The sequence below is a fragment of the Ambystoma mexicanum genome, chromosome 5p (assembly GCF_040938575.1).
Source record: "Ambystoma mexicanum isolate Mex_15411 chromosome 5p, UKY_AmexF1_1, whole genome shotgun sequence".
In the NCBI taxonomy this organism is placed as follows: Eukaryota; Metazoa; Chordata; class Amphibia; order Caudata; family Ambystomatidae; genus Ambystoma; species Ambystoma mexicanum.
The window spans coordinates 470,616,289-470,638,674 of record NC_090930.1 but is presented as its reverse complement, the minus strand read 5'-3'; positions in this window follow the sequence as shown (position 1 = coordinate 470,638,674).

Genomic DNA, 22,386 nt, shown 5'->3' with positions numbered 1-22,386 from the left:
AGTGGAACAAAGGGCTCAACCTTTGGTTTGGAGTTACAGAGGCGAACACATACGCCATTTAAAAACCGAGTTCTGGCAGAAAATACCAACCGGTGAATTCATTTTAATTTAATAAACCGGCGGTATGACCGAGGCTAGATAGAAAAAGTATTAGCCTCGAACAATGGGAAAATCCCATAGAAATATATTCGCGGTCGAATATAAAAAGTAGTATCCACTGCCACCAGCCAAAACTCGACGAGGGGGGACGGGACAGTGCCCCCTCGAACAACAGACACAGGGGTAATCGAATTGCCCCTACCAGTACGTCCACAATAGGATGGTTTGTACTGGTTCTGTTAGTAAATTTAGGTCTAGTAAAGCCAATGGTGACTTTACATGCCCTGGGAGACAGTAGTCAGTCCCAGGGTACGGAGTCTATGGTGGGGGTCACCTAGGACACCCCAGTGTTACGGCACGGAGGGTCCTGTGTAACACACATAGCAAAACACATGAGACCCTACGGAGTAAAAGACCCCATAGCCAATAGAACACAGTAACATTCAAAGAAATACCACAAATCATGTCCAAGAGTGGGAGAAAAAGAGGCTCACTCTTGGCAGGATGAAAAAAACAAACTCCAGAAATCCAGCAAAGCTGCTGGGGGACTCAATAGGTTAGGAAATTCAGCCTAAACAGAGAATTCTCCCTAACAGGGGACATGAGTGGGACATGAGTGGGAGCCTGCTGGCAGGTGCCCTGCACTGCTGGGGGGTGGGGGTGCAAGGGGACATGAGTGGGGGCCTGCTGGCCGGTGCCCCTCAGTGCTGGGGGATGGGGGTGCAAGGGGACATGTGTGGGGGCCTGTTGGCAGGTGTCCCTCAGTGCTGGGGGGTGGGTGTGCAAGGGGACATGAGTGGGGGCCTGCTGGCAGGTGCCCCTCAGTGCTGGGGGTTGGGGTGCAAGGGGACATGAGTGGGGGCCTGCTGGCAGGTGCCCTGCACTGCTGGGGGGTGGGGGTGCAAGGAGACATGAGTGGGACATGAGTGGGGGCATGAGTGGGGGCCTGCTGGCAGGTGTCCCTCAGTGCTGGGGGGTGGGGGTGCAAGGGGACATGAGTGGGGGCCTGCTGGCAGGTGCCCTAGACTGCTGGGGGGTGGGGGTGAGAAGGGACATGAGTGGGGGCCTGCTGGAAGGTGCACCTCAGTGCTGGGGGGGTAGGGGTGCAGGGGGACATGAGTGGGGGCCTGTTGGCAGGTGCCCCTCAGTGCTGGGGGTGGGGGTACGAGGGGAAATGAGTGGGGCCTGCTGGCAGATGCCCTGCACTGCTGGGGGGGTGGGTGTGCAAGGGGACATGAGTGGGACATGAGTGGGGGCCTGCTGGCAGGTGCCGTGCACTGCTGGGGGGTGGGTGTGCAAGGGGACATGATTGGGGGCCTGTTGGCTGGTGCCCCTCAGTGCTGGGGACTGGGTGGGCAAGGGGACATGAGTGGGACATGAGTGGGGGCCTGCTGGCAGGTGCCCTGCACTGCTGGGGGTAGGGGTACAAGGGGACATGAGTGGGACATGAGTGGGGGCCTGCTGGCAGGTGCCCTGCACTGCTGGGGGGTTGGCGGTGTAAGGGGACATGAGTGGGGGCCTGTTGGCAGGTGCCTCTCAGTGCTGGGGGTGGGTGTGCAAGGGGACTTGAGTGGGGGCCTGCTGGTAGGTGCCCCTCAGTGCTGGGGGTGGGGTTGCAAGGGAACATGAGTAGGGGCCTGTTGGCAGGTGCCCCTCAGTGCTGTGGGGTGGGGGTGCAAGGAGACATGAGTGGGACATGAGTGGGGGCCTACTGGCAGGTGCCCTGCACTGCTGGGGGGTGGGTGTGCAATGGGACATGAGTGGGGGCCTGTTGTTAGGTGCCCCTCAGTGCTGGGGGGTGGGTGTGCAAGGGGACATGAGTGGGGACCGGCTGGCAGGTGCCCCTCAGTGCTGGGGGATGGGGATGCAAGGGGACATGAGTGGGGGCCTGTTGGCAGGTGCCCCTCAGTGCTGGGGGGTAGGTGTGCAAGGGGACATGAGTGGGGGCCTGCTGGCAGGTGCCCTGCACTGCTGGGGGGTGGGGGTGCAAGGGGACATGGGTGGGATATGAGTGGGGGCCTACTGGCAGGTGCCCTGCACTGCTGGGGGGTAGGTGTGCAAGGGGACACGAGTGGGACATGAGTGGGGGCCTGCTGGCAGGTTCCCCTCAGTGCTGGGGGGTAGGGGTGCAAGGGGACATGAGTGGGGGCCTGCTGGTAGGTGCCCCTCAGTGCTGGGGGATGGGGGTGCAAGAGGACATGAGTGGGGGCCTGTTGGCAGGTGCCCCTCAGTGCTGTGGGATGGGTGTGCAAGGGGACATGAGTGGGGGCCTGCTGGCAGGTGCACCTCAGTGCTGGGGGGTTGGGGTGCAAGGGGACATGAGTGGGACATGAGTGGGGGTCTGCTGGCAAGTGCCCTGCACTGCTGGGGGGTGGGGGTGCAAGGGGACATGAGTGGGACATGAGTGGGGGCATGAGTGGGGGCCTGCTGGCAGGTGCCCCTCAGTGCTGGTGGGTGGGGGTGCAAGGGGACATGAGTGGGGGCCTGCTGGCAGGTGCCCTGCAATGCTGGGGGGTGGGGGTGCAAGGGGACATGAGTGGGGGCCTGCTGGCAGGTGCTCCTCAGTGCTGGGGGGTGGGGGTGCAAGGGGACATGAGTGGGGCCTGCTGGCAGGTGCCCTGCACTGCTAGGGGGTGTGTGTGCGCAAGGGGACATGAGTGGGACATGAGTGGGGGCCTGCTGGCAGGTGCCCAGCACTGCTGGGGGGTGGGTGTGCAAGGGGACATGATTGGGGGCCTGTTGGCCGGTGCCCCTCAGTGCTGGGGACTGGGTGGGGAAGGGGACATGAGTGGGACATGAGTGAGGGCCTGCTGGCAGGTGCCCTGCACTGCTGGGGGGTGGGAGTACAAGGGGACATGAGTGGGACATGAGTGGGGGCCTGCTGGCAGGTGCCCTCCACTGCTGGGGGGTGGAGGTGTAAGGGGGCATGAGTGGGGGCCTGTTGGCAGGTGCCCCTCAGTGCTGGGGGGTGGAGTTGCAAGGGGACATGAGTAGGGGCCTGTTGGCAGCTGCCCCTCAGTGCTGTGGGGTGGGGGTGCAAGGGGACATGAGTGGGGCCCTACTGGCAGGTGCCCTGCGCTGCTGGTGGGTTGGTGTGCAATGGGACATGAGTGGGGGCCTGTTGTTAGGTGCCCCTCAGTGCTGGGGGGTGGGGGTGCAAGGGGAAATGAGTGGGGGGTTGCTGGCAGGTGCCCTGGACTGCTGGGGGGTGGGGGCGCAAGGGGACATGAGTGGGGGCCTGTTGGCAGGTGCCCCTCAGTGCTGGGGGTGGGTGTGCAAGGGGACATGAGTGGGACATGAGTGGGGGCCTGCTGGCATGTGCCCTGCACTGCTGGGGAGTGGGTGTGCAAGGGGACATGATTGGGGGCCTGTTGGCTGGTGCCCCTCAGTGCTGGGGACTGGGTGGGCAAGGGGACATGAGTGGGACATGAGTGGGGGCCTGCTGGCAGCTGCTCTGCACTGCTGGGTGGTGGGGGTGCAAGGGGACATGAGTGGGACATGAGTGGGGGCCTGCTGGCATGTGCCCTGCACTGCTGGGGAGTGGGTGTGCAAGGGGACATGATTGGGGGCCTGTTGGCTGGTGCCCCTCAGTGCTGGGGACTGGGTGGGCAAGGGGACATGAGTGGGACATGAGTGGGGGCCTGCTGGCAGGTGCCCTGCACTGCTGGGGGTAGGGGTACAAGGGGACATGAGTGGGACATGAGTGGGGGCCTGCTGGCAGGTGCCCTGCATTGCTGGGGGAGTGGCGGTGTAAGGGGACATGAGTGGGGGCCTGTTGGCAGGTGGGTGTGCAAGGGGACTTGAGTGGGGGCCTGCTGGTAGGTGCCCCTCAGTGCTGGGGGTGGGGTTGCAAGGGAACATGAGTAGGGGCCTGTTGGCAGGTGCCCCTCAGTGCTGTGGGGTGGGGGTGCAAGGAAACATGAGTGGGACATGAGTGGGGGCCTACTGGCAGGTGCCCTGCACTGCTGGGGGGTGGGTGTGCAATGGGACATGAGTGGGGGCCTGTTGTTAGGTGCCCCTCAGTGCTGGGGGGTGGGTGTGCAAGGGGACATGAGTGGAGACCGGCTGGCAGGTGCCCCTCAGTGCTGGGGGATGGGGGTGCAAGGGGACATGAGTGGGGGCCTGTTGGCAGGTGCCCCTCAGTGCTGGGGGGTAGGTGTGCAAGGGGACATGAGTGGGGGCCTGCTGGCAGGTGCACTGAACTGCTGGGGGGTGGGGGTGCAAGGGGACATGGGTGGGATATGAGTGGGGGCCTACTGGCAGGTGCCCTGCACTGCTGGGGGGTAGGTGTGCAAGGGGACACGAGTGGGACATGAGTGGGGGCCTGCTGGCAGGTTCCCCTCAGTGCTGGAGGGTAGGGGTGCAAGGGGACATGAGTGGGGGCCTGCTGGCAGGTGCCCCTCAGTGCTGGGGGATGGGGGTGCAAGAGGACATGAGTGGGGGCCTGTTGGCAGGTGCCCCTCAGTGCTGTGGGGTGGGTGTGCAAGGGGACATGAGTGGGGGCCTGCTGGCAGGTGCCCCTCAGTGCTGGGGGGTTGGGGTGCAAGGGGACATGAGTGGGACATGAGTGGGGGCCTGCTGGCAAGTGCCCTGCACTGCTGGGGGGTGGGGGTGCAAGGGGACATGAGTGGGACATGAGTGGGGGCATGAGTGGGGGCCTGCTGGCAGGTGCCCCTCAGTGCTGGTGGGTGGGGGTGCAAGGGGACATGAGTGGGGGCCTGCTGGCAGGTGCCCTGCAATGCTGGGGGGTGGGGGTGCAAGGGGACATGAGTGGGGGCCTGCTGGCAGGTGCTCCTCAGTGCTGGGGGGTGGGGGTGCAAGGGGACATGAGTGGGGGCCTGTTGGCAGGTGCCCCTCAGTGCTGGGGGTGGGGGTGCGAGGGGAAATGAGTGGGGCCTGCTGGCAGGTGCCCTGCACTGCTAGGGGGTGTGTGTGCGCAAGGGGACATGAGTGGGACATGAGTGGGGGCCTGCTGGCAGGTGCCATGCACTGCTGTGGGGTGGAGGTGCAAGGGGACATGAGTGGGGGCCTGTTGGCCGGTGCCCCTCCATGCTGGGGGGTGGGTGTGCAAGGGGACATGAGTGGGACATGTGTGGGGGCCTGCTAGCAGGTGCCCTGCACTGCTGGGGGGTGGGGGTACAAGGGGACATGAGTGGACATGAGTGGGGGCCTGCTGGCAGGTGCCCTGCACTGCTGGGGGTGGGGGTGCAAGGGGACATGAGTGGGGGCCTGCTGGCAGGTGCCCCTCAGTGCTGGGGGGTGGGTGTGCAAGGGGAAATGAGTGGGGGCCTGCTGGCAGGTGCCCCTCAGTGCTGGGGGGTGGGGGTGCAAGGGGACATGAGTGGGACATGAGTGGGGGCCTGCTGGAAGGTGCCCTGCACTGCTGGGGGGTGGGTGTGCAAGGGGAAATGAGTGGGGGCCTGTTGGCAGGTGCCCCTCAGTGCTGGGGGGTGGGGGTGCGAGGGGACATGAGTGGGGGCCTGCTGGCAGGTGCCCCTCAGTGCTGGGGGGGTAGGGGTGCAAGGGGACATGAGTGGGGGCCTGCTGGCAGGTGCCCTGCACTTCTGGGGGGTGGGGGTGCAAGGGGACATGAGTGGGACATGAGTCGGGGCCTGCCTGCAGGTGCCCTGCACTGCTGGGGGTGGGGGTGGATGGGGTCATGCGTTGGTGATCAGTAGTGCAAGGAGACATGTGGCTTGGCTGGGGGGCATGCCCATGGTGGATGGGCTGCCTGCGGGACATGACCAGGGGTGCAGGGTAGTCCCCTGTGGTGTGGGCTGCCTGCAGGGGCCGTGGAGGGTGTAGAGGGAACACCTGGGAGGACCCACACTGCCAATTCACGTGTAGGACTCCCCTGCACCCCAGATACACATGTACCCCACTCGCACAGAGCCTGTCACGTTTGAAACTTCCTGCGCACCCCCGAAATAAATGTACCCCGCTCGCCCAAGGCCAATCACGTGTGAAACTTCCCGGCACCCCAGATTTACACGTACCCAGGCCAATCGCGTGTGAAACTTCACGCGAACCTCAGGAATACACGCACCCCACTCACACAGGGCCTATCGCGTGTGAAACTTCCCGCAATCCCAGATTTACATGCACCCCGCTCACCCAAGGCCAATCGCGTGTGAAACTTCCCGCGCACCCCCGAAATACACGCTATTTTTGACACAGCGGATGTTCGTGGTTGTCGCGTACCCCTTTGCACGTCATTTGTCCTAGAGGACCACAGTATGGGACAATCATCAGAGCTGTATATATATATATATATATATATATGCTTTTTGTTAGCGCACATTTTGGCGCACATTTTTTTCATGCGCAGGGACGTTACCGCCTGCCTTCGTGTGGCGTACGTGTTTAGGCCTGTGCGCGTCTTCGCCGGTGCGCTGGTTTGCCCTATTCGATTCCATGAATACGTGTTTTAGGCGAGCGTGTGGGCGTTCCACGCACTTGCCTCCTGTACTTCCCCCATGACGCCCACATTTTCACGCGTTGTTCCCCATTCCGCGTGTCAGGCCCCTTGTTACGCCTACTTTTGTTATGTGCGCCATGCTATGTGCGCTTTCACTGTGGCCGTAGCGCACGCCGTTAGATGACCTGTGCGCCGGCGTGCGCCACGTAGATTTTCAGCGCACATCCCAGATCTTACTCGCGCACGGACTTCCATGAATCGATGTGTGCGGGTTTTGCTGCGATTTTCGCACTTGCACTGCGATTCGCACGGTTTCGCACGCTTGCACAGGAATTTTAAGCGCACATTTATTCCATGAATCGGCCTGTAGGTGTGTCAATCTAACCTGTACAGGTGTGTGCATCAGGTGATTCCTAGGATGGGGTAGATTTGATCGAAAATATTTTACCTAATGGAGAAGTGACCGGACATATTTTGCTAAAAATTGAAATTCATCATCATCATCTTCAGGTTTGTTCGGAATTGCATATAAAAACAACCCATAAAACCATTATAAATAACATACAAATATTGCACAATAAAAACATAACATTTGACATCACCAGTGTAACCAATGAACAGAGAAAATGACTAAACAGATCCCTTATCAATGTATTAAAAGGGAGTTTTTTCGGTCAGAGCAATGTATCAAGGAGTTCTTTCCTGAGACACAGTACTATATTTAAGTACGAAAGTAATGACTAGCCGACTTGGGGTGAACTTGCCCATAGTAAATATATTAGGGCCTGCCGATCTTGCCCCACACCCAACTCCCTTAATAAAGGTTGTGTAAACAGATTTCTTGCCTTAACATACGCGCGGCAGAACAAAATCAGGTCCTCTGCCCAAGCTGCCACCACAGTCTTTAGAGGGATGCAGTTAAACCTTGCCCTTGTCACAAGGACACTGTCCCTGGGAGACTCTGCCCATAGTAGATACTGCTGCGCACCGGGGGAGATTATATTCATCAAGCCACGATTGTTTGGCTTCAGAATTTCTCTGTCCATGTGTACAGATTCTTGAAAGCAGACAGTCCAATGATTTATTTCTCCCCTGGAAATCACACTGCTGGGTGGGTAGAAATGTGTACAATTTATCCCGTCCAGCTGTTTCCTAATATGGGCCAACCATGGGATTTTGGCACTGTGGTCCTTGCTCAACAAGGAGATAATCAATTCATGGGTGAGTGCCGCCCTGCCATTTCCCCATAGCCTGAGCCAGTGTAATACTTGCTGCACGGAGATCATGTCACCAAACTGTCTGCAGCCCAATTCCCACCAAACTCAGAAATTAGGTGCAGAACTAAGCAGCCCTAGGAGGTTTTTTATAAATTGATTCTCTAGGGTCTGGATCACATTAACAACAGAATAACCTCACAGCTCCATCCCAAATTTGGCTACCTAAAATGCTTTTCACTTAAACAACTGGAGCACGGAAGTTATCAGTTTTGCCTTAAACAGAGACATCGCCCTTGAGACCCCATCCACAGCCTGCTTGAACTGCAAGGCTTGTTTGTTAACATGAGCTGACACCCAGATAATCAAAATGATACAACCTGGAATAGTAATAGACTTACAAAGCATGGCCCTGAAATTGATCCTTCCCTTCGAGCAGCCATGACTGCTGAGTTGCGTTCACCACCAGATCCAGGCCCTCCATAACGGTGGCATGTTCCCTTATGAGAGCCTGCAGAGCCCTGGGGGTACGGGCCATCAGAACGGAATCGTCTGCATACATCAAAACAGGTAAGGGTCAGTAACCCAGCATTGGGACATCAGGTGTAGACCCCAGAAGGTGCTTATAAAGACAATTTATATATAAACAGAACAGGAGGGGCACCAGCACACATCCCTGGCACACCCCCAGTTCGATTTTGAAGGAGCTTGTACAGTGCCCACCAACCCTGCTCCTCACACAGACTTGGGTGTTACCATGCAACCTTGCCAATAGGTCCACCAATCCCCCCGGGCAATCCATCAACCTGAGCATATCCCACAGCTTTGTGCAGTTGACTTTGTCAAATGCCCTGCTCAGATCCATGAATGCCAAATATATGGGTTCTTCCTGCAAATAAATCAAATGGGCCAGTACCAGATAGAGATTTGTTCTGCTGTACCTAACCCTGCTGTACCTAACCCTGGTCTAAAACCTTACTGGACCAGGGAGAGAACACCGCTACTCGCAACTCAGTCTTCCAGTCGGGCCAATACTGCCCTGCCCAATATTAAGAGTGAAATTGGTCTATATGAGGCAGGAGAAGCCCGAGATCCCTTCTTTAAAAAAGGCTGAATTACCGTCAGAGACCATGAGTGTGCAATTGCCCACCCAAACATGTGATATGATGTGATGGGACCCGGGATCAAACCTGTGGTGCTCCTTGACGCTTTGCTTCCAAGGTGAGCATGTTTCCCTTGAGCTATCCTCCCGAGACATTGAACCCTTGGATCAACACTGGTGCCCAAAGGTCTGGCTCCATGACAAACAGATCTGCCGGCATATTATCCGGACCCAAAGCTTGATTACATCTCTGATAGCCAATGGCCTTCTTTATTACCTCCACTGTGAACACAATACTAGCCACATGGATTCAGTGCGGCTTGACACGAATTACGCGTTACGTTTCATGCATTTTTACGCCTTGTTAAGGTCCTTTCCTTTGAGGTTGCAGGCTCAGCCCTGCTCAGCTCGGGTAGTGTACGAGCGTACGAGTGGGGTACACGGTCTATGTGGCGTACCTGGTCCGGCAAGCTGAGTGGCAAGCTGCAAACCGAGTGTGGAGCCCCTGAGCAGCAGATTGCAGATTAACCCGAGCCAGTGTCAGAGCGGCATCAGAACATAGAGTTGGAGCAGTGTTCAGTGAATGGAGGACAGATGGCAGTGCAGACGGGCTAGCCCTCCTGCCTTCTCAACCTGAGAGCTTGCAGTGTGTGTTTATTGTATATCCATTACACACACTGCGCTTTACCCGCGCCCTACTCTGCCTGCCTGAACTATTGCCTTGCTTGACTTGGTAGCGGGAGCATACGTAGGCGGCCATATAGATACATAGTGACAGCTAGTGGCGTGAGCAGTCTCCATTAATAACTTCCAATAACAGATAGTATTAGACTGTCGCCCACTCCCTCACTCCACCTCCTGACCTTGCCCTGAGGAGTAAGGTACGGAGTGACAGGAGTTGCCACTAGATTTCTATGTGTCCTAGGTGCAGAGCTCTCCTTGAGACCTTACAACCCATTACCCTAATAGACTGGGCAAAGACCAATGAATGACCAAAAAGACATGCAGTAGCACGGTTGGAGGCGTGAGAACAGGGTGACTGTTGGGTATTTTACCCTTTAAACCATATTCTTCTCATCTACTTGCACACTGTTTCATCACAGACCGCCATAAATTGGGTATCCAGTCATTTTTTCGAAAACATAGTTTCGAATGACAAATGTTTCCCGAAAAATGCATCGAAAAAATGCATTTTTTTGTTGGTAAAGTTCTTTTTTTGTTTTTACTAAAATGGGTGTTAAGGGGTAAAAAAAAACAGGGGTTGGGGAGGATACCCATTAAAAAAAAAAATGCATTTTTGATGCATTTTCCTTCGAAACTTTGCCATTCGAAATATGGCATTTGAAAATATCACTATAAACCATAAATTGCACTTCAAATGAAAGAATTGTTGTTCTCAGAGGACTTATAGCTGCTCTGGCTAAAGGTTTACTAACCTATAAAGCTCTGCCACATTTACCAAGACATTCAAATGTTGAAATTGCAAAACGGAAAACTAAAAATCACAGCAAAGGGGCGCATCACCCTACAAGACCATCAAGAGCTGGAATGCCTATGTAACACACAGAGTCTGTGTTTAAGTACTATCATCACATTGAGTGTGTCACAAACAATTAAAGGCACAGATTTGGCAACTAAGATGCCTATTGAGGTGAATGATGAGAACCTACTGAACTCGGCATCCCTGATACCAGTGGAAAACAGAGAAACCATTGTGACAACAAATGAAAGAAGTGTGCTAGCCAGGGAAGTACTGGAAGGAGTAGGGGCCATGCCAAGTTTAAAGCTGAATACTGGCATCCAACCCAGAGGAGCTTGAGCCTGGAGGGAAGACTTAAACTCTACCCATGGGAACTCTGACATGCCTGGTAAGGCATCTCCATCTAAAGTGCACCATGTTACGTTCGAGTGCCATAACGTCACCCAAGAAGGCAACACGTCTAGGACGAGTAATCAACACATTAATGATGAGCCTGGACAAAGCTCACTGACCAGGTGCAGGGGGGATGGCCTCTTTATCCATCCTCAGTCTTCCCAAGCCAAAAATCATGAATCTGTGTTGGACCCGTCGTTTGAGAAATTGTGCAATGAGATGGAAGGAATTAGAGCTCGGTCATATCGGACCATCAGAAAGGATGGCTTTCTTGGAGTTGTGGGGATCCAAAGAACTGGAAGTACCTACAACTACGCACTTAGCCCATTGAACAGCTCTTTAATAGAGCATCAAGAACGATGGGAACATTGTCCATCTCCTCCTGATCCACCACATGAAAATTACTACACTCCCAAACATCTAACACTAAGGAGATACTCTAACGTCATGCCGCAAGTTGAGACCTTGCATCCGGCCTCAATATCTGCCCTGCACTTAGTTTTGGAGTCAATGTTAAGGCAATACGACAATTTAAAAGAGCTGGTTCAGGCCGATGCAACAACGCTGGACTCCTTGGATCATGGTCTAACTAGAATATAGGCAAACACCTGGGAACATCGGAACACCTGCAAGGAATCAATTGGGCAGCCTCTTATAGAGGGAGGAGAGGCGGTAACGATACAAGTACTTACCGAGGAGAATGGAGCAATAAAGAACCCAGAGATGGGAACTGGTGGTCCTTTTCCAACACCTCCCCTGCTTACCCCAGGCAGTCCCTCACCACTAGTATAGTTGTGTCTATTAGAATGGGATAATACTCCTGACGACTCAGGTCCTCCACTTGAAATTGAGGTCATAAATGACTCCCTAGAGGAACATTCAGACCGTGAGGGCTGGGTTAGGGTTAGCAGACAAAAGAGGAAACGAAAATCACAAAGGAAAAAAAAAAGACTAAAAACATGCCAGCGCAAAATGGAAACAAAAGAAGTAACTCCAGAAAGTTCATTAAAGCTTTGACACAGGAGATGTTAGACTCTACACAACATGCCAAACCAGCTGGAACGTGTAAGAAAAAGGGGGCCCGCTAAAAATCCAAAGCAACCCAAAATTACTGGTTTCTTGGAAAACCCCAATACTCTGAATATGGTTCAGGAAATCCAAGAAACATCTACTGCCTCTGTAAACTTAGAAGAACAGGCATCCAATCCCCTGCCCATAATTGGGCCAGCGACAATAAAGCCTACTCCGTCCCAGTGGGAGAACAGGTGGTCAATGTACCACTCAATATTGATTTAGACGCCTTTGTTGGGACCAAAATGAGCTGGGAGTGCAACACTCTAATCTGTTGGCCTGTTCATTTAAACAGAGGCCCAATAATAAAAACTTTCCAAGAGATTCCGGACCTAAGGGCCATGAGATTTTAGGACATATTGAGGGTGGGTGTCCCAAAAAAGGGAGCTGAAAGATCTGCCTGTTACAATGCTTCTAATCTCATAGAACAGATTGTATGGAATAAGCTAAGAATAAGTTGAATCTTACCACCATCGGCTACCAATTAGGCCAACTAAAATCATTGGAAGAAATTGAGCATTCTTAGCCCCCCGTAGTTGAAGGAACTGGTTGCTCCGGAATTAAAGAGGGTAGGAGTACTATTGCTACAGGAGACAATGGCAACCACCCCTTTTGAGTTGCAAGGGTTTCATACCAATACTAAAGTCGCCAATAGAGGTCAGCAAGGTAGGCCATCAAGAGGCCTGGCAATTGCAATTGACAAACTATGATTGCAAACATCATGAAATAGAGGCGAATTCAAAGGATCTCATGTCTGTGAACTTATTCCTTCCTACCATAAATGCGAACTTGCTAATTGTCGACCTCAATTTTAACCATTTCAATTCCAAAATGGCAGACCTCCAGCAGGTATTAGACATATTGCTACGGACTGGTCTGGGAGGGGAGACAAGAGAGCTTATTGTGGTGTGGGGGACTTTAAGGGGTCGGTAAAGGCTGCAAGATGCCCCACTCAGTCGGTACAACAGGGTGTGGCGTGGAATGACTACTTAGAACTATGGGCGCTTCGGATCTGTTTACCAAAGGACCAAGAAGTAAAGGACTGTTACACATGTAGCCGGGGGGATAAAAGGACATGGATCAATCACCTTTTTGTCTCTGAAGATCTAAAGATCTGGTAAATCTCTGCAATCCACTAGAAAAAGGGGACAGTCATGGTAGTGACCACTTCCCCTTAAGTCTGGCAATCCGTCTACCACTTACACTCAAACATATACAACACAAAACAGTATTCATTTCATTGGAAAGAGGGGGTGGACAGTAAAATGGAATGCTAGTGCATATAGGACCTATAGCGTTTTGTGGGAGAAGGAGATCTTAAAAATGGAGTTGGGAAGACAGACCTAAACGGTTAACAACTACACCTTTATCTTGCTGAATTGTTTAAAGTCTCTCACTAACAGGGGTCAAATCGCCGGAGGTGAACAACACAACCACCCATTTGACGTTAAAGTTAAAATGACGAAACAGGCTAAGAGGGCAGCCATTACAACTTTACTTAAAACAGCTCCTGACAACTCCACCTTCAGGGTAGGAAGGAAAAGAATAGTGGGCTTATATAAAATAACTCTAAGACGAATTGATAGGGAAAGGTTAATTGATCATAATCAGAAGTTGATCAAGACCCTTATCCGGAACGACACGGCCAACTTCTGGAAAATTCTGGGGGGTGTAACAAATGGTGTGTACAATTCCCTGGGGTGTAATATCACTGCCCGGGAGTGGGAAGTCTACATTACTAAGAAACTATGCCAAACACCCTGATGAGGAGAATGTTTACAATCTGAGTATTATGGACCCGGTACAAGGGGCCCTTCAGTGGCAGACTGAGGCTAGTTTATGGGCAATCGAAAGGGCCAAGCCATCAAGGGCTCCGGGCTCAGACAATATTCCGCCGGCACAGATTAAATCCATCCCAGAAATTCGGGCTGACCCTCTGAGAGACCAGTTCAACTATGTGAGCAATACCCTTACAGTCCCAGACTCATGGAGAACATCCCTAATTATCCCCAAATACAAACAGGGGTACATGGGTGAACCAAATCATTTTAGACCAATAGCATTGTTTGATTCTTCCAGCAAGATCATGGGAACTCTTCTACTAATAGAGTTTAAGGACACATAACATCAAAGGGCTCATATTCTCAGTTTCCGATTGGGTTTTGCACCGGCATGGGAACCTCCTTGAACGCCTTTGCCATGTCACATCTTCAAGCAGCAGTCACAAAACTAAGGTAGGGACTGCCTACATAGCATTGATAGACCTGTCCAGTGCCTTTGACACAGTTTGCAGAGCAAGGTTCTAGAAGAAACTGCTGGGCATAAATCTCGCTTTAATGCTGGTGCAGATGCTGGCTTTGCTGCACAAAGACACAACTGTCAGAGTGAGGTTGATGGGGGAGGGAGCCATGATGGACCCCATTGCTACGCACGTTGGCTTGCAGCTTGCGGCAGTAGTGCGTGGTCACCCCCACCCTCTTCAACCTCTACCTTGCTGATTTACCTTGTGTTTGGGAGGGGAGCGCTACTAATCCTGCTAAGCTGGGCCCAGTGTCATTAGACTGCATTATCTTTGTTGACGATGTGGTCTTGTTCCATCTGACACCGATGGGGCTCCAGAGGAAATTGACACTGTTTTTTAAATATGCAGTAGAGAATAACATCTGAGTTAACGGCCATAAGTCGAAGGTTATTCTTTTCACTAACAAGAAAGCTGCAATAACTATGACATGGAAGATGGGTGGTAACTCCCTAGCAAGAGTTGAATCTATGAAGTATCTTGGCTACCATGTCACCAACACACATTCCAAGGAGAGCTGGAAACTCCTGATCAGGGGGAAGAATCTGCCTCTGTGGCAAAAATGAAGAAGGTATACAGGCAACTGTGTCACTTCTCTCTTAACCCTCTTCTTCAATACTATCTTTCCACCGTGGAGACTATCTTACTCTACGGTTTGGATCTCTGTCTTTTTCAACTGGAGGACTTCCTCAATACCATCCAGGGAAGGCTGTTTAAGAAAACATTAGGCCTATCTATGTCCATTCCAAACGCTGTTAGAAGGCAAGAGTTTGGGTTGATTTCATTAGGGACGAGAACCAAATGGAGGAAACTAATGGAATATGCCAAATTACTAAATCCACCAGTTACGTCTCTCTACCAGAGCTGGAGGGGGCAGAGCAAACCAGAGCATCTGGGGCCTCCATTATAACATTCAAGGAAGAAATGAGTGAATTACTTACCTTGATAGGGTTATCAAACGAAAAGGTTTGTTATAACGTGGACAAAGAACAAACTACACAAACATGACTGGGTGACCTCCGCAGAACAGGTGGGGACTTACAGTATGTATGCTGAATACAGTACATTTCTCACAAAAAGGGAGGAACTCCCGAAGTACGTCCATATCTTCCCTTGTCCTAAACGGGGAAAAGTACCTAAGTTTTAGGCTAAATCAAATCCAGACCTTGGAAAGGACGGGTAAATGGGGGCTGGGCACGAGCAACAAGAGCTGTAGATTTTGTAAGAACTTGTCTACTAAAGAAACTATTAAGCACCTGGAAACCGATTACCCGGCTCTGCAAAAAGAAAGGGACAAATACTTGGGAATGAAAAATGTCAATGAACTTTTGCAGTTAAGTTTGATGGTTGAGAAACATGATGGCGGACACTGAGTAATTTTAGTTGTGGTCGTTGAAGTGAAATTTCTTTTAACAAGTTAAAGTTTCTTTGTTTGAGAATGCTGTTTTACATTTTCTTTCTTCTTTTCTTCTTTCTTAATCTTGTTTGTTTTTTGTATGAAGTGAAAGGTATATACTTCTGTCTAAACCATAACACTTAATAAAATAGCCTAATTTCCCATCTCATTACTGCGCTTTGGTCTTCCCCTTTCCACTTGTACATCACCCATCACCCTATTCTCCACCGTATAGAGTGAGGAAAAATATTCCAGCCAAGCCTCATCTGGAACATTATTAGTCAGGGTCTCCATGAAGAATTTATAATAAGGGCACTTCTGGGCAATTTCCCAGAATAGTTTCTAGTCATTCTCCTTTGCTGCTGCCAACCAGGCTTCCCATGCTTCCTCCTCTCTTTTCCTGGTGGCCAGAACTTTCTTATAGCAAGATCTGGCGCTTATAAGGGTGGCTGTAGAAGCGCTATTACTGCTCAAGACCTCCAGTAAGTTCTTCTTAGCTTTAGAGCAAGAAGAATCGAACCAACCCCCTCTAATCTTACCTCCTTGTTTAACTGGGGTCAGGAGAACAGCTGACAGAGCTGCATCAAGATGCTTCCACACTCCTCCATTATGACCCTGCTCTCCTGATTCCCCAACAGCAGGATATCAAGGTTGCTCGAGCTTGACACTACTGACTTTTTTAATAGTTCCGCCTTCATATCATCCCTCCATTTAAGCCTATGCCAGGATGTGTCAAGTGATACGTTCAGAGGATATACCCGAGTCCACACATCCCCCCACAGATGACTTGATCCACCATTTAATGGGGAAGTGGTCACTGTAGATATCTCGCAGTGCCTCAAACCCCCTTATGAGTCCTCAGTGCACTCCCGGGACACAAAGATAATCTATTGTGGAACTGCCTAGTGATGAAGAAAAAGTAACTTTACTAGGCATACTCCCAACCAACCTCACATTTGTAGTCCGTAGTCCCCACTCATAAAGATAGTGCTACAGGTGCAAACATTCCGCACAAAGCCTGGTATCCATCATGATGGGTGGGGGTATCCCAGCCACTGAATCCTCTGTGGTATCGTATAAATTGTCTGCTGGGCAAACCTACAGTTTTGCCTTAAAATCACCACCCACAATCCAGCACGCCTTCCCCAGAGGGAACCTTGTAGATAGTTCCTCCAGTGCAAGGCTTAAGACTCCCAAACAGTTTCTTGCATATTGCTTGTGAGAACTATTGTAGAAATTCACTACTACGAGGTCTGCTTGGCCTGATCTACACGTTTTGACCACCAGAATGAAGGGCACAGGGTTTGCCAGAGTCACCTACCCACTCTTCAAGTGTGTTTTGACTAAGATACACAGCCCCCCCATAGCTTCTGCCTCTCTTGTTTTTCTCAGACGCCCACTTATATGAGACAAAGCCATCAACGCTGATTTCATCCCGGGACCATGTTTCTTGGAGTAAAACAATGTCAATCTCACTAATTACCCTTTGTGACTCTTTGCATGCTAGCCTAGATTTTATATTGGCCACATTCCATGACAATAATAACATGGTATTTTCCATGGACTACACACAGGGGATGCTGTGAGCAGCAGTGTGCCCCACTTCGTGTGGCTTCCCAGTAACAACCCCCGGGGACTGGCAACATTCGATGTCGTCCATGTCAGTGAGACAGGCAAATTGATTCTAGGACAGTACCGGGCTGGGTGCTCTACGACCCAGCCTGGTCACCCCCCTCATGCTTTGGGTCACACCATATGGGGGTGATGATTGGATCACTTGGTGCAGGGTTTGACCAGGGCCTGCAGACCTATTTAAATGAACACAGCTCATGGCCCTAGATATTATCCATTGTTTCTCCCTGACCTGGGAGTAGAAACAGTTTAACAGGACCAACCAAGCCCTGCAATTATGACTGGAGGTGCCCAAATTAGACTCAACTAAATACTTAGTCACCTGAATATTTTTAAAGGTTAGCACCACACTGTCACCATCTATTGACTTGTCCTTTGAGCCCACCCATGGTCTTCTACGAGCCATTATAAGCATTCGGGGGTCTATAAGATCACCCTCAATATGTGAATTAAGCCATTGCAATGATTTATTAATCAAGGCCTCACAGTCGCCGCAGCACCCTATTCCCAGAGTGGGTACATTTAGTATTACACCTACTAGTGGTAATGCTTCCTGGGGCAATTGCAGGGAAAATTGTTTCGGGTCTGCCTTATCCTGTACCTGTGTCACAGTTCTTCTAGTTGTTGTTTGTTCCCGGCCTTGGATGCTTAGGGATTTCAGGAACAAAGTTGATGACTGGGAACACTCTGGCATCTGGGAGAGGATGAGTCGGCTTGGAGGGTGGCCTACAGGGGGATGTATCGCCACAGAAATCAAAGGTCATTTACCCCTGACCTGTTCTCTGTTTAGTCCAACATTTCTTTCCAAGGTTTCCCCATGGTCCACCCTCCTCCCGGGGCAATTACCGGTCATACCTAGCTTGACCTTATTACTCAGTACCTCCACCTCATTCTTTAGTGACCCCACCTGATTATCCAATATCGACAAGGTGTTCATGATGTTTATTTTAAAGGTCACCAGAAAGTTCATAACTAGTGACAGTGAGTCATTCTTTAGGCCCTCCATACACCTCCCATCTTGAGTACTTAATAATTCCATCGCTCCTAAGGGGGGTGGTATTCGAACCATCACAAGGATCATTGTGCTGGTCAGCCTGGTCCTGGGCACCTATTGCCATGGGCAGTATTTGGGCCGTCGCAACCCCGTCCAAACTTGGCAACATACCAGGCATTGGTATAGGGGTAGGGTTAACCCTCTCCCCCTGAGCTATATTTGTTGTCCCTTGTGTGTATGCAGGGGCAGATTTGTGTAGGGTGCCCGTCTACCTGTGGAGATAATTGCCAACTCGGCCACCCTAATCTCCTCATGCAGGCAAATTACTTTATGGAGGTAAGAGTCCAAAGTCCCCCCACCCTTTTGCGCCTTCTAGAACCCCAGACACAAACTTCAATACCACTGTTTTTTCCATTGTGGGAGAATTATCTATTTATTTATGTATTTATTTATTTATTTAATATTTATATTGCACTGGTAACTCGCGAGCCTTGGGGCGCAGAGACAAGAACACGAAAGACAGACAAATGGTCACAGGATGGATAGGACGGAACGATCACATAAGATTACTCTGACAGGGAGTGAAATGGGTGGCGGTTTATTTGAAGAGGTGGGTTTTTACCATTTTGCAAAAGCGGGTATAGTTGGTTTCCAGTCTTAGATGGTCCGGAAGGTTGTTTCAGAGACTGGCAGCAAGAGTCGGAAAGGCTCTGCCTCGGCCGATTTTGAGTTTGTGTGGGGCCATTGCAATTTTGCCGAGTTGGGACGATCTCAGTGTTCTATTTGGAATGTATGGTTTGATCCTCATTTTTAAGTACGTTGGTGCCTTTCCGTGGATGCATCTGTGAACGATGGTTAAGGTCTTAAAGTGCACCCTATCTTCAATTTTCAGCCAGTGAAGCTCCCTTCTGGAGTTGCTGATATGCTCTGTTCTAGATTTAAGCTTGACAATTCCTACGGCGTTATTCTGTTGAACTTGGTAGCTTTGTAGGCACTGCTTGGAGGCACCCAGGATTAAGGCATTTCCATAGTCAAGGCACGACAAGATGGTGGCTCTTGCTATGGTCGCGCAGTTGTCCTCTGATATAAAGGGTCTAACGGCTTTTATTAGTCGGAGGTGGTAGGCACAGTTTTTTTTTTAATGTTCTGTGTGTGCTTGGGCATCCGCCCCCAAGGATGCTTCCAGCAACATACGAGGGTTTTAACCTTGCCTAAGACCGGTATGGATGTATCTTTGATCTGGAAGGATGTGTAAAATGGGGATAGCTTAGCTCGGGCGGAGGATGAGCCAAAAATCATGAGCTCCGTTTTTTTCCCGTTAAGGCACATCCAGTTGGAGTCCATCCATTGCTCCACGTAGTTATATATCGTGGTAAGTTGCTCGCTGTCTTTCTAATAGTTGCCACTTAGTTCAAATACAAGCTGCGTATCATCAGCATAGTTAGTGAAATAGGTGTTGATATGGTTGAGAACAAGGCATAGGTACCTCAAGTAGAGGTTACACAGCAGTGGTGACACGCTGGCCCCTTGGGGAACTCCACAGAGGATTTCTTTTTCCAAGAAGAACTTGTCCCCCCAGTGCACCCTGGATATTCTGTTTTTTAGAAAGGACATAATCCAGCTGATGGCTTCATCAGAGCAGTTGGTGGACTTTTTTTAATGCATTCTGGAGTAAAATTGTGGTCGAGGAGGTCGAATGCGGCACTGAGGTCAGGTAGGATGAGAAGGTCTGTCTTACCCTTTTCAATAAAATCGAGCATTTTGGTCTGAAGGCCTAACATGGCTGTCTCGGTACTGTGGGCAGGGCGGAAGCCGGACTGTTCTGGGTGGAGGGAGTTTGATTCCTCTACATGTGTCTGGAGTTGCATGGTGGCGATCCTATCCATGATTTTGAGGATGAAGTTGCAGTTTGTTATGGGTCTAAGGTTATTCGGGTCCCGTTGATCGAGATTGGGTTTTTTACCAGGGGGGTTACTGTGACCTTTTTGATGGCATCAGGAACTTTCTGGTCTCTGAAAGAGGAGTTAATGATCTTTGTCAAGGTGGGAGCGAAAATGTCTGAGTTGTCCAATATTATTTTGGGCGGGATGATATTCTCTGCACATGTCGTGGGTTTCATTGTCGCCAGTACCTTGATCATTTCACTGCTGTTGATCTCTGTGAACTTAAAAGTTCCAATACCTGGCAAGGTGACTGTCGTTTTTTTATTGGTCAGTGAGTTTATGATAGTGTCCCTGGCTTTTGCGATTTTTTTGAAGAAGGCGATCTGAGTATTATCGCATTCTTCTTGTGAGGGTAGGAAAGGAGGGGTGATGGCTTTAGGTTTTTCTATAGATTTTAGAATATTGAACAGTTTGCTGGCGGAATTAGCGGCGGTAGAAATCTGTTCATTATAGAAGTTTTTCTTAGCCGCGGTTATCATATGTTTATATTTTATTTCGCTTTCCTTCCAGAGGGCTTTATTGGCTGAAGAGGGGTCTTTTAGCCAAGCATTTTCTCTGTTTTGTTTATCCCTTTTTTGTTCTGCTAGTTCTTTGGAGAACCATTGTTGTTTTTTTTTTGAGTGGGTCTAGTTGAATTGGTTTAGAGGGGAGCTACTTGGTCTGTAAGTTTTTCGAGATGACTGAGTAAGTTTGCTAGCATAGGTTCACAGGAGTCATTATCAGCTTGGTTATTATCCACCTCAGCCAAGCATTGTATGAGATGGTTCCTGTCGATGTTTTTGTAGTTACTATATGTCGAGAGGGTGGGGCTGTTGGGGGTTTTAGGTTTGGGGAGAGGTAGAGTGATGTGAAAAGCTATGCTATGATGGTCTGACCATATGCACGCTTCCGTCTTAAACTCTCGAGTTTCAAGATTGTTAGAGACGACCCAGTCAAGAAGGTGGCCGTTGTCCATTGTGGGCTCTTGGTTATTGATCTCAAGATCAATGTTGTTTAGGGATCTTTGTAGTTTACCAGCTTCTTTGTCATTAGAATCGCCATACCAGCGAGTAAAGTCTCCCATGACTAATGTGGCTGTGTTGGGTCCTTTAAGCATGTTAAGTTGGTGTGTTATTTCATCGTTGAAATCTGGGGTGGACGTGGGAGGCCTGTAGAGTACGATCAAATTTAGGCTACTGTTAGCCGGGGGGGTGGGTTTGAGGTGCAAGATTTCACAGCCTGTGCATGCTATGCTATTGGGGAACATGTGAATGGAGTCTCTGGCAATGACTGCAACACCACCCCCCTGGCCTTCTTCTCTATTTGAGTAGAAGATGGAGTAGCCTTCCGGTACTGCGGTGTCGCAGGTGGGGCCAATAGGGTCCTTGAGCCAAGTTTCAGTTATGCAAAAGATGTCTATTTGTTTATCTATAATCCTGTCGTGAACACATTGTGCATGTTTATTAAGAGAGTGTGTGTTTAGCAGGCAAATTTTTAGGTTTAGCTTAGTTGAGGGGTGAGGCTCGGGGCTGTTCCGGGGGGGAGCGATCAGTTTTTCCTTCTTAGCGGGCCTTTTGATGGCAAGTTGTTCCCTAGTATCCTGACTGGTACGGTCAAGGATGGAATCCACCACTTTTTGGACCAAATTAATGCGCGTGTACTTACTCAGGTCAGATGTGAGCTTGTCAATGGGGAACATCACCATGATTGCCTATGAAGAAGTTACAATGGTCTATGAAGAAACCAGCAGCGGTTTCCGCCCTGGACGCCGCGGACGGCGAGGACCGGCGCAGACCGGCTTGCCCCTGAAAGCGCCGGCACTGAAAGCGCCTGACGTATCTAGATGTAGGCGGCAAGGACACCTGGGAACTGTAGCCCCAATAGAAATGCAATATAAATGCAGCAAAGTAAACAAAATACGAGTGCTTGCTTGTTGCGCTAATATGAAATGAAAACTTTTAAACACACAAATGAAGTTTTCCCAAGTTACAAAGTATTTTCCCAAATGACAAAGTATCTTCAGAAAAGCAAGTTATGTAAATAACGTTACCCCAGGTGAACCTGAATAGAAGGCAGCGGTTTAGAAAATGGGCCGTGCTTCTAGCCCTCCCACAAAATACAGTTACCTTTCATCTTTAACCTTTCTGACTGTCTTCGAACCTTGTATGGCAAGGAGGCTGGTGGAGGCCTTGCGTTTCACAATAATTAATGCCCCTAAAACACACAAAATTTTAAATTCTCTTTCAACCCTACTATAGCCTTGGTTCACAAAACTGTTTAATGCATAGGATTACAGAGAAAATTAAAACAAAGTGCAATATAGCAAGCTTAAAAATGAGTAATAATGGATAAAATTCATACATTCG